Source organism: Bombus bifarius, unplaced genomic scaffold, assembly GCF_011952205.1.
Source record: "Bombus bifarius isolate JDL3187 unplaced genomic scaffold, Bbif_JDL3187 scf7180000008008, whole genome shotgun sequence".
Classification (NCBI taxonomy): domain Eukaryota; kingdom Metazoa; phylum Arthropoda; class Insecta; order Hymenoptera; family Apidae; genus Bombus; species Bombus bifarius.
The window spans coordinates 4,482,232-4,496,827 of record NW_022884386.1 but is presented as its reverse complement, the minus strand read 5'-3'; the positions used below and the strand labels follow the sequence as shown (position 1 = coordinate 4,496,827).

At 42.8% G+C, this 14,596-nt stretch overlaps 1 protein-coding gene across 7 annotated transcripts in view; it reads left to right on the top strand.

Annotated features, from left to right (window-relative positions):
- Positions 1 to 14,596, top strand: part of LOC117206803 (Down syndrome cell adhesion molecule-like protein Dscam2) — a 123,050-nt gene continuing 108,454 nt past the window's right edge. For 6 of the 7 annotated variants that reach the window (XM_033446450.1, XM_033446447.1, XM_033446446.1 and 3 more), the window contains exon 1: positions 11 to 375. The gene's annotated coding sequence lies outside the window, so the exon portion shown is untranslated. Of the gene's footprint in view, positions 376 to 14,596 lie in introns of all 7 variants that reach the window. The other variant, XM_033446445.1, reaches the window with a different exon arrangement.

Sequence of the window (14,596 nt, the reverse complement as noted above, 5' to 3'; positions counted from 1 at the left end):
TGGACCGCGCGCGTGAGGTGTCAGTTCTGCGCGCGACCTCTCCCCTGAAGGTGTCAACCTACTCGCGACCTACTCCAAGGTGTTTGCCAAAGTCTCGTGCAACTGACGTGCCTGTCCTCGCGCGTTTCTTTCTCTCCCTCGCACTCTCTTCCATTCTATCTTTTATTTACTCGCTCGCTTTCTCGCACTTGCTTTCTTTCTCCCGTTCGCGCGTTCTCTATTTTTCTCAGTCGTTTCTCGCCGAACAAAAGAAAGAAGAGCATCCAAGTGGACTTTTCTTTTTGAAAAGAAGAATCGGAAGTTCAGCTGTCCACCTGGCACGTGACACGCTTCACCAGCATTATCATGTTCGTCGAGATGTCCAGAGGCAACAATGTACGTGAACACGTTTTTATTGTGATCAACCGAATTATCTAACTATTCTTCCCTCTTTTTTCCAATGTTTTTCCTCTATCTTCTCTCTCTCTCTCCCCCTTCTCTCTCTTATATTTCTCTCTCTCTCTCTCTCTCTCTCTCTCTGCATATTTCTCGTCTCCTCCGTTTCTGTTTTTTTACGTTCCTCCTCCTCCTCCGTTCTTTCGTTTTATCGTTAACGCGAGATGCAAGCAAGTGGATTATGGAAAAGCTTTTTTTGGGGACGTTGGATCGATCCTCTTCGAGTCGGTGGTACGCTTTCGATAAAGCGTTGACTAATGACGCGCGAGACAAAATGCATTGGACCCATCGGAATTTCGCTCATTTATCTTGGTTCCACCTCGTGGAGTTTCGTGCATGAAGCGTGCGTTATCAACGCTACGTAAACGTTAGTGATAACCGACTCGCGGCCCATGTATATGGGCCACGGTTCAGGTGCATTCGACAATACAAAATCGCTGCGTCATGATTTCTTGATGATGCACACGGTTTCATGCGTTTAGGCGAAATTGAACGTTCGATCGTAACGTAGTACAATAGTAATCGATTAATTTTGCGAACGTTTCATTTTTTCTAACGTGTGATCTAATAGTTTCATTTCACCGCTTGGAAGTTTTAGAGAATAAAGTGTTACGGGTCCCTCGTTAGCTAGGCTTTCGTATCGATGATGCATCATTGCCGCATTCCGTTTCTTTTCGCCGGAACGGCAGGATTATGGAAAAAGAACGAACGATCCTGAATAGATAGGCAGATATGAAATTTATCCGTCGTGAAAGCTAATTCCTCCGGTAGCGATAATTTATCAGAGTCAAGTAACTCGCCGTCTCTCGTATGATTAATTAACGTCACAGTCAGTAGTCTAACGCGTCAGGGCGGTCTCGTTTATTTCTCAAACAGCCAAGACATCTTTTTCGACGATGTTTATCGTCCATGCGAGTTTCTTTTTCATCGTGTCAGGTTTTTGTTCGTAGCTGTTGGCTCGTGTCTTTCGCGCGTTCTAAACTCGCGGCGTTTCTTTCTTCTCGTTATATTTTTCAAATTAATCTCGTGTAAAAAAGAGTGATTGTCGTTCGCTCGCGCGGCGTTACAGGCTACCGTGGCATTTTAACGACTGGTCGAACAACAACAAGGATTTTAATTTAACGCGCGTTAAATGGCAAACACGTTAACGCGAAAGAATATCGTTGGTGCGTATGATTGTAAAAAGAAAATCGAATTCTTGGCCAGAGTGTGCGAAGTCGGTAGTTCCGTAGCGAGTTTGAAGCGAGTTTCGCAAATCGAATTCCCCCGGTCTTTCGTTTCAATCGTTTTAACGGAGCAAACTTTTGTCCGATAAATCGTGACTTTGGTAACCGCTTTGTCGTACCGCACCTCGAGAACGACAGTTGTAAAACGGCGGGACTACCGCGTTGGGTTTTATGATACACAAGAGTAATCGCGAATTTCGTCGCTTTCTAGACGATGTAATACGATCCGATGTGTTCTCGATCGCTAATTCCGATTGTTTCCTCGAGTTCAAAGGACCAGTTGCATTATGCAAACGAACCCAAGAAGTTAGCGAGTGCATTAGACAGGCGAACGATAATTGTTGCACGTGTAAAATTCACGATTAGATTAACGCGCATGTTCCGTGGGTTGGCTGTTGGAGTTTCGTTGCGAGTTTTTTATAGGAAAATCGAGCGAACTTTTACGGAGGAACAGGGTGTCGGTAGCGGAGTGGTTTTAAAACAATGAACGTGCAAGTTCCGTACAGTCTGGGACAGCGAATTTACGTATAATGTAGTCTAAAGAGGTTTCCGGTATAGTTACTTATATTAGTTTCTCCTCGACGAACGTTTTCCTTGCGAGATAATTTTGCATCGTGTTTCACGGACAGTCGTCCGACTAAATGTCCTTAATTGAAAAAGCGTAAATCCTGAAACGCTGTAAAGGACACCTAATCCTATTCCGGCTGATCCTCCATAGACAAGCGTGGGCAATTTTCATTTAATCGCGTCGTCTCTCGGCGATCTCTCCATTGCTAAATGTAGTTAAAGGTAAAGCGAAAGAAGAAGAGAGAGAAAACGAGCCGAAGTAATTCGCGCGAGAAAAAGAATTTCCACCTGGCCCTCTTATCCGATGTCGACTTGTAAGAAGCGCGAGCACCGTTTTTCCCTTTAATTTTAAATTTACGCTCCCTTTTCTATGGGACTTGATATTTCTTTCCGCTCGGTCTCGTCGGTGGTCGCTATGCTTCTCGCTACGGTCAAAACGTGATTTTCGTCGGGTATTCGCTCGAATACAACATCACCATCATTCGGACGGCTGTCATCGACACCTAGTGACCAACGTAACGGTGTACACGGCCGACATACCATCCAGATTCGGGGTAATATTTGCGGACGATGAAAGCGTTGCAAGCGTCCGTTATGTGCCATTCCAGGGCCGTAAAATATTCATCGATCTACCATTCCAGGGTTGGAGCCATTATTTCTGTAACTTTTATCGGTCGCCGTGGTCGTTCGAAAACTCTCTCAGTGGTGGTTGACCGACAATCGTGGGAACGTAATTACGGGGGACGACGGATTAATTAATCTTCTGATTGCGACATCAAACAACCTCGGGACTCGAAGTCGATGGATTTATTAATTTCGTTCGTTCCTTGTGGCGCGATTCGATGATACGGGCATCGCCTTGTGAAAAAAGAAACAGAGAAGGGAAAGAAGAGAGTGCAGAAAGGAAGGAAAAGAGAAAATAAAAAGTGCGATGCGGCAGATGCGAATAAGAGGTTTCGATGGAGGGACGATCAATGTTACATTCGAGGGGCGAGACTCTTAAAACGTCGTGCGTCTAGTGAATCGCTAGTAAAATGTAGGTCGAGCGAAATTACACGTCACTTCTTATTACTCGCGTCGAATGAACCCCTCTGTACGTGAAGGTTTATACATGCACGGATGGTAACTAACTCGTCAATACCGAGGCAAAGATCGAAATAAATGGCCGTCGAACGTTTGTGTTTCCGAACGTAACGTTTCAATCACGGAACTGACACGCGAATCATTTTTCGACGTTGGACATGCAAATTCAAATTACCAACACTCTGATCCGAGAATGCGTCATTTGGTCTCGTTCGCCGTTTCTGTTTACTATTTTTTCTTTTTTCAAAAGAACAATCGAAATATATGAGCACGCGTTTCGATACTTGAAGCGACGATGATACACGATACCTATGGAACGATTTACCATGAGAAATTTTTATGCCATGAATTTATACGACCCGATTCGGTCGAACGATTCGTGTAATATTTGCACCGCTCTCGCGCTACAAATATTTCATACACATTAATGGAAGCATTTATCGTGGATCAATATTTTCCCAGTAGAGTTTAAACGGTTTTCGAGTTATCGTTTTATTTCTGAATACGGTAAAACAAATTAGACAACTATTAATATCCTTGTTTGCTCGTGACACGTTCGATTACATTCTATATATATACCTACGTATATATTTCTGTATTCTCGTATTTTCTGCGAAAACCTCGGCTTTACCAACTGTTCGAACCAAATCTGCAAATTCCATCCGTAGCTACATAGAACGATATAAGGTCAAGTATATCCCTATAGCAGCATCTTGATTCGTGCGACTGTGATTAAAACGATATCCGTTGATTACGACAAGTCTGTCCGAGTAGCATTGTCCGATATCAGCGAGCTTCCGAAAGCGGTGGCGGTCTGTTGATTTAATCTCGTTAGCTGCCTGTCTAATCCTTCTATCTCCGTCATCAACTCTTATCTCTAGCGATTAAACGCAAGCAAGTAGTCGCACGAAACGGGGCAAAGCCGTGGAAATAAGCATGCAAAGCGAAAGGGCGAGCGTCTGGCCGGCGGTAAATCGGCGCTAGCCTCGAAACTCTCGGCGTCGTTTTGTTAACTCGTCCAAAACTATTTTCACCAACGTGCGCGTTATCCGTGCACGGATGCTGGACGCTTGAAAACTGGCGAACCCGCGGGGGTAGTGGTACCCGTAGCCGTGAGGGGGATGATAGCGGCTGTGGTGGAGATTCGAAGAGTTAAAGGACATTACATAGTACGCTCAACAAAAGTTTTCCATGCGGCATGCAGAGTGGACACTGCTCAATTCCTGCCTGGTTCTTGAAATTTACATTCATCTCGTACGAATACATGTATTTGTATACGTATCTATATACATATACGTATATAGTAGTGTACATAGCTATTTTCTGTTCTCTTGGTCCTCTTCGACCGACGTACTTCCTCTCCGCAGTCCTTTTCCAGTTCCCCCGGTGTGCACGTATTTTCCAGCCTTGGAGAATAGCAGGTGAGTTTACTCGGGCCAACTTATGCCATTTGCCATTGCTCTACCCCCGCTCTGTCTGCCAGTTCCGAGTACACTCGTTCTTTAGTCTGGAAAGTTGCTGGCCCATCTCGAAAGTAAGCCTGCAAAACAAGCGGCACTGGCTGCCGCACATGCGTGTAATCGAGGGCTCGATTTATTTGCCAGTTTCGGAAATACATCGAGGCACGCCGAAAAGTTGCGTCTATGATTGAGAAACGATCCTGTAGTGATTTGGTAGAGCGAATTCTTGTATCTTTTTTTTTTTATCCGTATTCTTCGCAATTGTCAACTTAAACGATTAATATCGTTTAATAGCGAGTTGTGGTTTCGAGCATCTTCCATTAATCTTCATTTTACAAATTTAGTTTTAGTACTCCAGCCTGTCGTATAAGAATTCGTGCTCTCTTTACGCCTGGAACACATTGCACGCTTTATGGCCAATATAACTATCTTAATTGTCTACTTGTAAATGCAAACAATTTCTGCAACAAGATTAGCTTTTCCTCTTGTTTCTTTAACTACCTTCAACCACTCTGCTCACATCGTCGTATATAACTGTTAAAATCGTTTGCATAATCTCGTGTGAATTAATCCTTTCTGTTTTTCTTTTGCTACGTGTAATTTTATTTCATGTCATATATATGTAACTGTACACGTACTCTAACAAAGGGTTTATCACGTTGATAATAACAAGTAAATAATATTAATATGTTAATATTAATAATGCATACTCTTTGAATCATGTACACGATAAAGATTAATTAAATAATAATTGGTTCATCGTTTGTATATAGTCAAATTAGTGGAGATTCTGGAAACGACTGGTCTTTCTATCGATTTCAATAATAAATCAATTTCAATGCGATATACATAGACCTTAACGTTGTACACGGTTGTTACCAAATACTCGTAACAAGATCCTTTTTAATGAGAACGAATACCGTATTAACTAAGCTTTCGATTGATATGAATTTTATTACAAGCGTAATGGAAACAGGAAGTAAACTATCGCGGAATTAACATCGATCGTAGCTTCTTCTTTCTGTTTCCCTCCGATAAAATCAGTGATCGTTATCGCGTTGCGTATTTAATTGACATTGTCCTGTATTTCGATTATACGCGACGCAAAGCTGTGGGCTTAACCACGTCTGTAATTTGCATCTGCAAGGAACAAAAATAAGCACGTCCCGTAGGACTGGAGTAAGCAACGTGGCTAATTTTAAAAGGGAATTACATAGGGCATTTCAAAGATAGTATATCGCGGGAATTAATAAATATTTTCATTCCCCAAACTGGGAAAAGATAGTCCTTTACGCAATAACGATAAGCGAAATCCGATTATTCGATGTTGGGCTCAGATTCGTGCTGGGAAATCGATCGAAAGAAGATGTCTGCGAAGATCGAACCTTATAGATAGGATGGTGGAACAACGATAATGAGCGGAATACTTTTGAAAATCGCAATGAAATTTTGCCTTATCTGAGAAACGATTTTGGAGAATGGAAGGAGTCAGCAAGGCGGAGGCGGAGCAGAGGAGGAGAGCCAGTGAAACATGATTCCGCATTCCTTGGTATTCGCTGGATATAACCTTCGTTCCACGCAAAATTAACGAAGTTATTCGCGGAGATACGGTAAAAGTTGGTAACGGCTCGGGACTGGAGTTTTGTAATTTGCGTTATTGTCGAAACGGTCGGAAAGTCGAAAAACGGAGATAGCGCTTCATACTTTGCGACTCGAGGAGATTGGTCGGGAAGAACAGATCTGCCTGGTTCTCTCCGCTAAATGCATCCAGAACTAATTCGAAGGATCGATCGGTCAGAAATTCTTCGTTGGTAGTTGGAGAGGAAAAAGTTGTTCGGCTAAAGACCGCCCCTAGTCTCTTCTCGCGCGTCGATCCCACTTGAAAATTTGTCAAAGCTCTCTCTGCGAAAGAGTCTCTTCCGTGGCGTTTCTCGACGTTTAGTCACACAAAAGACACGACTTTTTCAAAATCATACATAATATTTGCACGATATACTTCGAAATGCATGGCACGAAAGCGGTTTCGTATGCCGCGCCGCTGGTCTTTCAAATCATATAATTAAGAGAGTAAACTCATTTACGAATCCTACGAGATGCGAGTTAAAGTAACTGCGAATTAATGTATTAGAGGCGGACTAAATACGACATCGTGCAAAAGGATTTACGCGGAGGTTTTCGCTTGGGATTTTTCTAATTATCATACTTTTAATAACTCCGTGACAAAATTATGAAGTTACGGTTGAAGCGTACGTTTGCGAAATCTGAATGAATTCGTATCAGGATTATGTTAGCGTCAAAGGTGAGATATTACGGCGTCGTGTAATCGATAGCCAGGGCAAACAATATTGGAAAGCCATGAGAACGTACGAAGTTTCCATCATCAAGCAGTACAACACGTGCACGCGATACGCTCGCAATTAAACCGCTATAACGTAAGAGAAGGTGCCCCGGGTTAACGTAACGTGGCGATGTCTCTCGTAGCACGGGGTGTCCTTAGAACGACATACCGTATCCGTAATATAGCATACCGCGGCATAATGCAGCATAATAAACTCAGAGTAGACGACGTTCTACGGTCTGGCCCCTGGAGTACGCATCGCGATATAGCATTATCGGCTTCCTGGCTATAGCGTAGCCGGTATGGCACAGCATAGTTCCGGTATACCGTATTCTATCCGTTAAGCTGTACGCTTTCCTCGCGCGCAGCCCCTCATTATCTCAACACAATGAATGCTCCCGCCCGGCCGGTATTGGCATTTGCACCAATTCCAATAGAATTTAATTGGAGAAGATTGAGCGGGTATGTGTGCACACATACGCACGTATATGCACACATTGACGGCTCTCGAGCGAAAAACGAGCGGCTGGTTGTAGCCGATCTGGCTGTTTGCCGCGCTCATCGTCCACCCTCTTCTATCTTTTATTTCTCTCTTTTATTCCTCTCCTCTTCTTTTTTTCTTCTCTCGTTTGAGAAGGGACTAGGACGCTTAATAGTCAAGACGGCTATGGTCGAGGACATTCATATTTTTGGTGGAGTTTGAACGAACGGTGTCAACACGCCAAGTTTCTGGATCTAGTCACCGGTCTAAGTATTATCCAGCATTGAAACAGTTTAACTTTGCTAATCAGTTGGGAATTGCAGCGTTCTGCGAGCTGGAGCTTTCTCTCTCTCTCTCTCTCTCTCTTCCTCTGTTGGCTTCGAATCTTCTCCGTCGTGTCCCTGCTTGTAGCTGAAGTTGAACTAAGCCTAGCTGAACTGTATCTGCCAAATTGCATTATCTCTTCTAAAATTTATCGATAAGACTCATTGCAAAAGTTTATGTACGAGGGAGTTAATTTTACACGGGTTTAACGAGGATTCAAAGAGAAATTTTTATCGCCCTAAAACGGCTCGATCTATCTGGGTTTAGGAAGGTACAAGAGCGTGTTTCGTGAAAAGCAGAATGCAAGTCGAATCGTGTATATTGTCTTCGTTCCTTTCTTCACACACCTCCAGAGAATACAACGTTTACGGGGACAATGCCGGTTTTCTCGTTGGAAGGTAGGTAGGTAGCTATTGTTCCACTGTATGGTTTTCAATGCGCGTCTTGGAGGCAGTGAAAATTTTACGCATTCGGTGGCAAAACAACCGTAACTAGCCTTCGATTTTTCGCGGTATAATCGAAGATGACAAGCCGCGAGAAAATTACGAACTTTCGAAATAGGAATTAGAAGAATACGACAGGTATTTAGAGATCTATTTGGTCGACGATTCTACTCTTTGCTTGGAACGAAACGTTTCGGTTGTCGCTCAAATTTCCATGTTTCTAAAAAAAGTAGAGAGACAGTGTTGACAACGGCGGGCGTGCTTTTCGACGATGTAACCGTCGTGGATGGTTCATTTGCAATTGAAATGAACGTGGACGAATCTGCAATTCCTACAGCATATTCTTTCGATGGACGAACGAGATAATGGAAACAGATCGACCTTTATTTCGTTCGCCTTTCCAGAATAGCGGGCAACCAAACAGCAGCACGGACAGGAATTTTTTGTTTCAAGTAGTTATATTCCGTATTTACATCCCGAACCGGCCGGATTACAGGACAGTTTTACATTAATTGTATAGAGGCACGGCGCACAATCAGTTTCAGGAATTTAATTTGTTTTCAATTTACCCGACGAACGCACGGCAAATAAAGGTCTGATGGAAGGTAACACATGCTCGTCTCGTGTTTAATTCCAGGAAAATATAACACGCTAGTCTATGTGTGTAATCGTTCGTGTGGCGCGCGGCCGCGGAGCGCGCGGAGTTAAAAGTGTTCCACGACGAAATGTATCGGCCACGGTTTTGGCCGTTGGCGTCGGATCGATATATCGGAACGGATATAACGTGGCCCATAATTCACTCTCGGTTATAACGTAATCCTTTAATTCGTGCCAATATAAATTAGAATAAGCTCCGATCTGTCCGGGCTCGAGACCGCCCTTTTTTTGGTGGAGGGGGGTATCTCCACTGAGTTATACACCGTGTTCGTTCGATATTCTCTGGTGCAGCTTCGAATTATGATTGGTAGCCTCGCAAAAGCGGGCAGGCGTGTAGTGCATTGAATCGGGCGAAGATGAATCAGCAAACCTTTTGCCGTATGATGTAACGTTTAATAAATTCATCGTTCTCGTCAACCGAATACACGAAGGAAGCACGCTATTCGAACCGTGTCGGAGGAGAAAAATGGTGCGCGTAGGATTAATTCGTGAGAACGAGTAACGCGTTTATTGATTTAAACGCCTTGCTACGTATTTATCATGGGCCATCGTCGCGCAAGGCGATTACGAGATCTCAAAGGGTATGAAGCTCTCTGTAAGCATAAATCACGCGCTCGTTCATAACTTTTCAGCTTTCTAAGTGGATTTTCGCTTTTCTCGTAGACATCCGCTGTACTCGTTTGACATTATGTCTGATACCGTTGAGCAAGACAGCCTGCGCGTAAGAAACATGGGCTCGTTAGTCACCGTTTGGCACTTTTCGATAACTGTAAATTACGAATCGATTATCAGTCACGTTGTTGATTTTGTCATACTCGTACTCAACGAACGTCGAACGGAATCGTTTATCGCAGATGATAAAATCTGCTCGTCATAAAATTTCGTTGTCGAAAATATTTTCGAAATGTGATTTATCGCGTATGTGGATGGCATACAAAAAGGGCAGTAAATAACTCATTTGGTTTGTCACGTTTCATTCTTTGGATTGTTGGTGCACTCGCACTCGCTGAAAATGTATCGATGATCGTTTGTAGACCTTTCATGCAATATTCAAACGCGACGTAGAAACATCGATTTATCTTTAGCAAGGAACGATGGAAAACAATTTTCTGTCGCGAACCTAAGACGAAGTCCCTGCGGTGAACGACTTCAGCCGGTTATCGATTTAAACGTTTTACTACCTTCATAATCCGTCGCGGTTTCAGAGAGACAGTGACGCGAGCCTTGAAAGTGGATGATCCTCTTCGCGTGCATAAACCACCTTAATGCACCTACCGTGAGAGTGCATCATCATTCCCTGCAAATGACACGCCGTCCATTCATTTTCTTTTATCTCTGTTTTGTCCATTGTGTCGGCGCAACAAAAGCCTCGTAACGATTTAATAGAAAAGATCCCGACGTCTTTTGCTGTAACTTTTCTTCTTTTGTCAGGATACGAGATTGTAAGCAGAACTCGTTCTACGCTGAATTCAGCGGTTCGATCGCACTCGATGGCTCTAATTACGTTCCATTTTTTAATCCTGTGTAATAATCCGCCTGTTGATAACGTGGACCGTGTTTTTACACGGAAACAGAGACTTTTAACTAGCATCTGTAGGATTTATGTTTAGGATGTTAAAATCGTCATCGCCACAGAGCCGATTTGTCGTTATTAATCCGTACGAGCATTAGTGACGATCGAAAGAGATGGAAAATAGCAAGTCGCTTCACGCTTTGACACAAAATACCTTTGAAATTGAGTACTTCGCGTATCTCTAATTGCACTGTTAATGAAACGGGATCGATCTAGGTGAATATAGAGTTACCGCATTCGAATTATTATGAAATGGTCGTATTCTCCATTATATGTATTTTTATCCCCTATAATATTTGGACCTTAGTATATCTCGTTATTTTCCGCGGTAACGAGAGGATGCATCCTGTCCGAATTAATACGACGCGATATCTATAATCGCAATTCGTTCGGTCGACTTTGACGTCATTTTAATGAACCATCCAAATTGATTATTGGACATAATGCTACACCTGGAATATACCACTACGGTTTCAATGAAACCAGCATTTGAGTTGGGTTAAAAGACCTCATACCTCTTCGCGTACATAAACCGCCTTAATGCACCCTCGGTAGCAGGCCATTACACCACGCATACCCCCTCAACCCCTACACATCCTCTCATCTTCCCGCTGACTTGCGCTTCGCGTTCACACATTTACAGCGTCGCGTTCACACATATTAACCGTGGCCATTGATACGGACGAACGTACACGGACGCGAACCATGCCTCCTCTGTACCACCATTCAGCTTTCCCCTTAACGCATATTTACGTTGTATCGACCAGCTAGTGGGCGAAATTTACACTACCAGCAGCAATACATTATTTCCGCGAACATTAGCGTACTGACGTTATTGCATTCTCGCTGTCCGCTGGGAATTGCACACGACTTCCGTGACAATGGATCCTCGCGTTCTCATACGAAACATTGCGAAAAAAAAAGAAAAATAAAAAAGAAAACAACAAAAGCAAAAAGGAAAAAATTGTTCCAATCGTTGAAAACGTTCGGACTGATGTTTCCTTTTTTATCAGACTTTACAAGAGGACTTGCGTACAATCGGTCGGACGCTCGCAATAGAGGCGCGTGCTGCTATTTAAAAACTGCCTTTTCGTATCGAATCTTCCGCGTTTTTTATTCGTTTCAGGAAGGCAGTTTTAAAATCCGACGAGCATCGATAACGATAGATCGCCTATAAACTGTCCGCTCGCTCGGTTTTTGGGATGTTAGCTGGATGTTGATTGGCATCACGTTTACAAGGTTACGTGCCGATAGATTTCATCTCAGGTTATATATGCTTTCTTCTATCGGTGCTCTTTTTCCTTGGCCCGGCCACTTTGCCTATAAATTTTGTGTCTTTTGGTTGTAATCGTGTTTTTCGACCAACGAGAGTGGCCAATCCTCGAGGCGCATATTCGCCGACATGCATATGATCTGCAATGAGAGCGTTTACAGCCATCGAATAATTCCAGTGTGGAGTTTGAAAAATTTAGTCCTTGAGCGTTACCAACTCGAATCCACGAGGGACAGCAAAGATTTTGTCCGCCTCTCTTCTATTTCGTTGACAAGATCCGCCTTAGTGAAATTTTACTGCGAGTTTAACGTCGTTGCGACAACCTGTTCCCCCTATAACCTACGTTCTTGAAATTTTCCTCCATCGTTGTTTTTTATCGTCTTTCGTCAAACTTCAGCGCACTGACTTTGGCAATATGGAGCGTCAATTTTGTTCATGGATCAAATTCTTCTCTTTGAGTTTTATAAAATTATATTTCTCGATTCAAGACCTGTAATTCCTTTCCCAAGTTTCCGATGCTTGCTTCCTAAACTTTTCTTTCCAACGTACGCGAAAAACACACAACCCAACAGCCGCGATGTTCAACAAACCCAATTTAACCATGTACCACCGTTTCTACAATTTTGTTACAATTACATGTCAGCGTTTTTTCAAATACAACGTTTTACTCAGGATACAGAAGATATTTCTACACAAATTTCATTGATATTCTTTCCCTCTGCTGCTACGGGGCTATAAATCAGCGAGCTCGCGTCGCATAACTATTCAGTCTCTTGTTTGATTATATCCTCGCACGCAATTTGCGAAGGGATTTGAACTTTTCCTTGAAAACTCCGATGGTACGAGTAAACGAGCAGCTCGTGATAAATATTTTCTCTGGACAGCAGAGGGTTAATATTCCTCCGGCTCTCTTATTACGCTCGAGACAATGTTACACAGCGACTAGCAGCCACTTCGGAAAGTTAAGCAATGAATTAGTCGGATGGATACTTACTCTCGTGTTACGGCCACCGTTAGCCGAGTCAAGTCGCGTTGGAAATATGGTATTCTCTTTTCGACAATTGAAACTCGGTTACCCCCCGAACTTTTCGATAAAACACTCGTGACGGAGTTCGACGCGAGAAAATTTCGCCGGCGTCCCTCTTGGTTCCGTTTCTTTGTCAACTTCTGGTTTTTATTTCTCCACTCCAGAGAGTGAGCAAGTGGGGCGAAGGAAAAGTAAAAAGGAGCACGCGAGCCCCGTTCATCAATGCGTTCCATAGGAAGTATTGCAGCTGCATAAACTTCATTATTTAGACGATTCGCCAGTTGAAAAACAAATATACCGTACCAAGTAGAAAGCTACAGGATCACAGTGAGCATTCGCGTCTGGAAATTGTTTACGAACATTAAACAGAGAACATCGCTTACGGAAAGTTAGATGGATAATTTTATTTCCCTTTTCCGCCTTACTATAAAATTCAACGAGAACGAGAACCTTTTTACAGGGATTATAACGGAGAAAATCCCCTTGTTCGTTTAATAATGCACGCTTTGATATATTAACTGCCTGTTTTTTTCTCTCTTCTTCCATGTATGTCGTTAAAATGTAAAACGTTCAGTTGGTAGATTAGAAAAACTCGTTGTCCGATAACGAGTTTGAAGTAGTGTACACTCTGCGAAAGTTAGCTGCGCATTGACGACCGGTGCGTGTATACACGTTCGCACAAAGGCGTGTCGAAACTCTCGAAACGAAATTTCATATTCTCTTAGGTGCATTTAGTAACAGGAGCACAAAATGGAGGATAACGGGAGAGCAAGAGAGAGGAAAAAAAAGGAAAAGAAATTTCGAGCGAACGCAACGACTGATATAAAATATTGGCAAATATCAAAAAATTCTAATAGTATATTGGCATACAGAAAAGATGGGATTTGTGGTTTTCTAAACGGTTTGATAAAGGCTGCGCGATACCTTTAATAGGATAGCTCATGTACGATTTTCACGAAAATTTCCCCACGAATTTCGTCCCAAAGCCAGCTTTTTCTCTACTAGCTTAGAGTTTATATTTTCGTTCCACCGCTGCGGGCTTGACTGCCACGAAGAAACCCCCAAGGGTACAGTGACGTTTCCGTATTTTCAGGATAGCCTGACAACGGGGCGATAAAGTGAAACGGTGCGGATTCCCCGCGAATAGCCCGAGGGCCAGGTTACTGCTGCCTCTATTCGGTCAGTGATCTTGCCCGGTGTAAAAATATATTTATCCAGCCTCGTAAACTAGAAATTCCTCTCTCTTTTTCTCGCAAGATATACGAGATGTATACGCTTACGATTCACCTAGATTGGATAGCGTTTAAATTCGCTTGTGTGTATTATCTTTTGCGTATCTTCAATGCCATGTAAACGTTATAGACGACGGCGCGTTGAACGAAACAGCTTTAATATAAATAACGTTGAATGCAATCGAACTTTCTACAGGAATCTTCTTTTTTTTTTTTTATTTATTTTATTAATTCGTAACGATAGGCAATAGGTTGATGCGCTTTATCTTTGAAGTAAGATATTACATTTCTAGTGAAATTTGATAGAATTTAACAAGTAGGAATTTATAGGATCTTTTATAGATCTACCGGGGCACATGGGAGTCGATATGGATGGCTTCAGACTCGTGAAACTAGTTATAGACACTCTCAGATTAATTGAACCTGATACAGCTATCCGCGAATCTCTATAATCTAATACAAACAACATCGGACTCG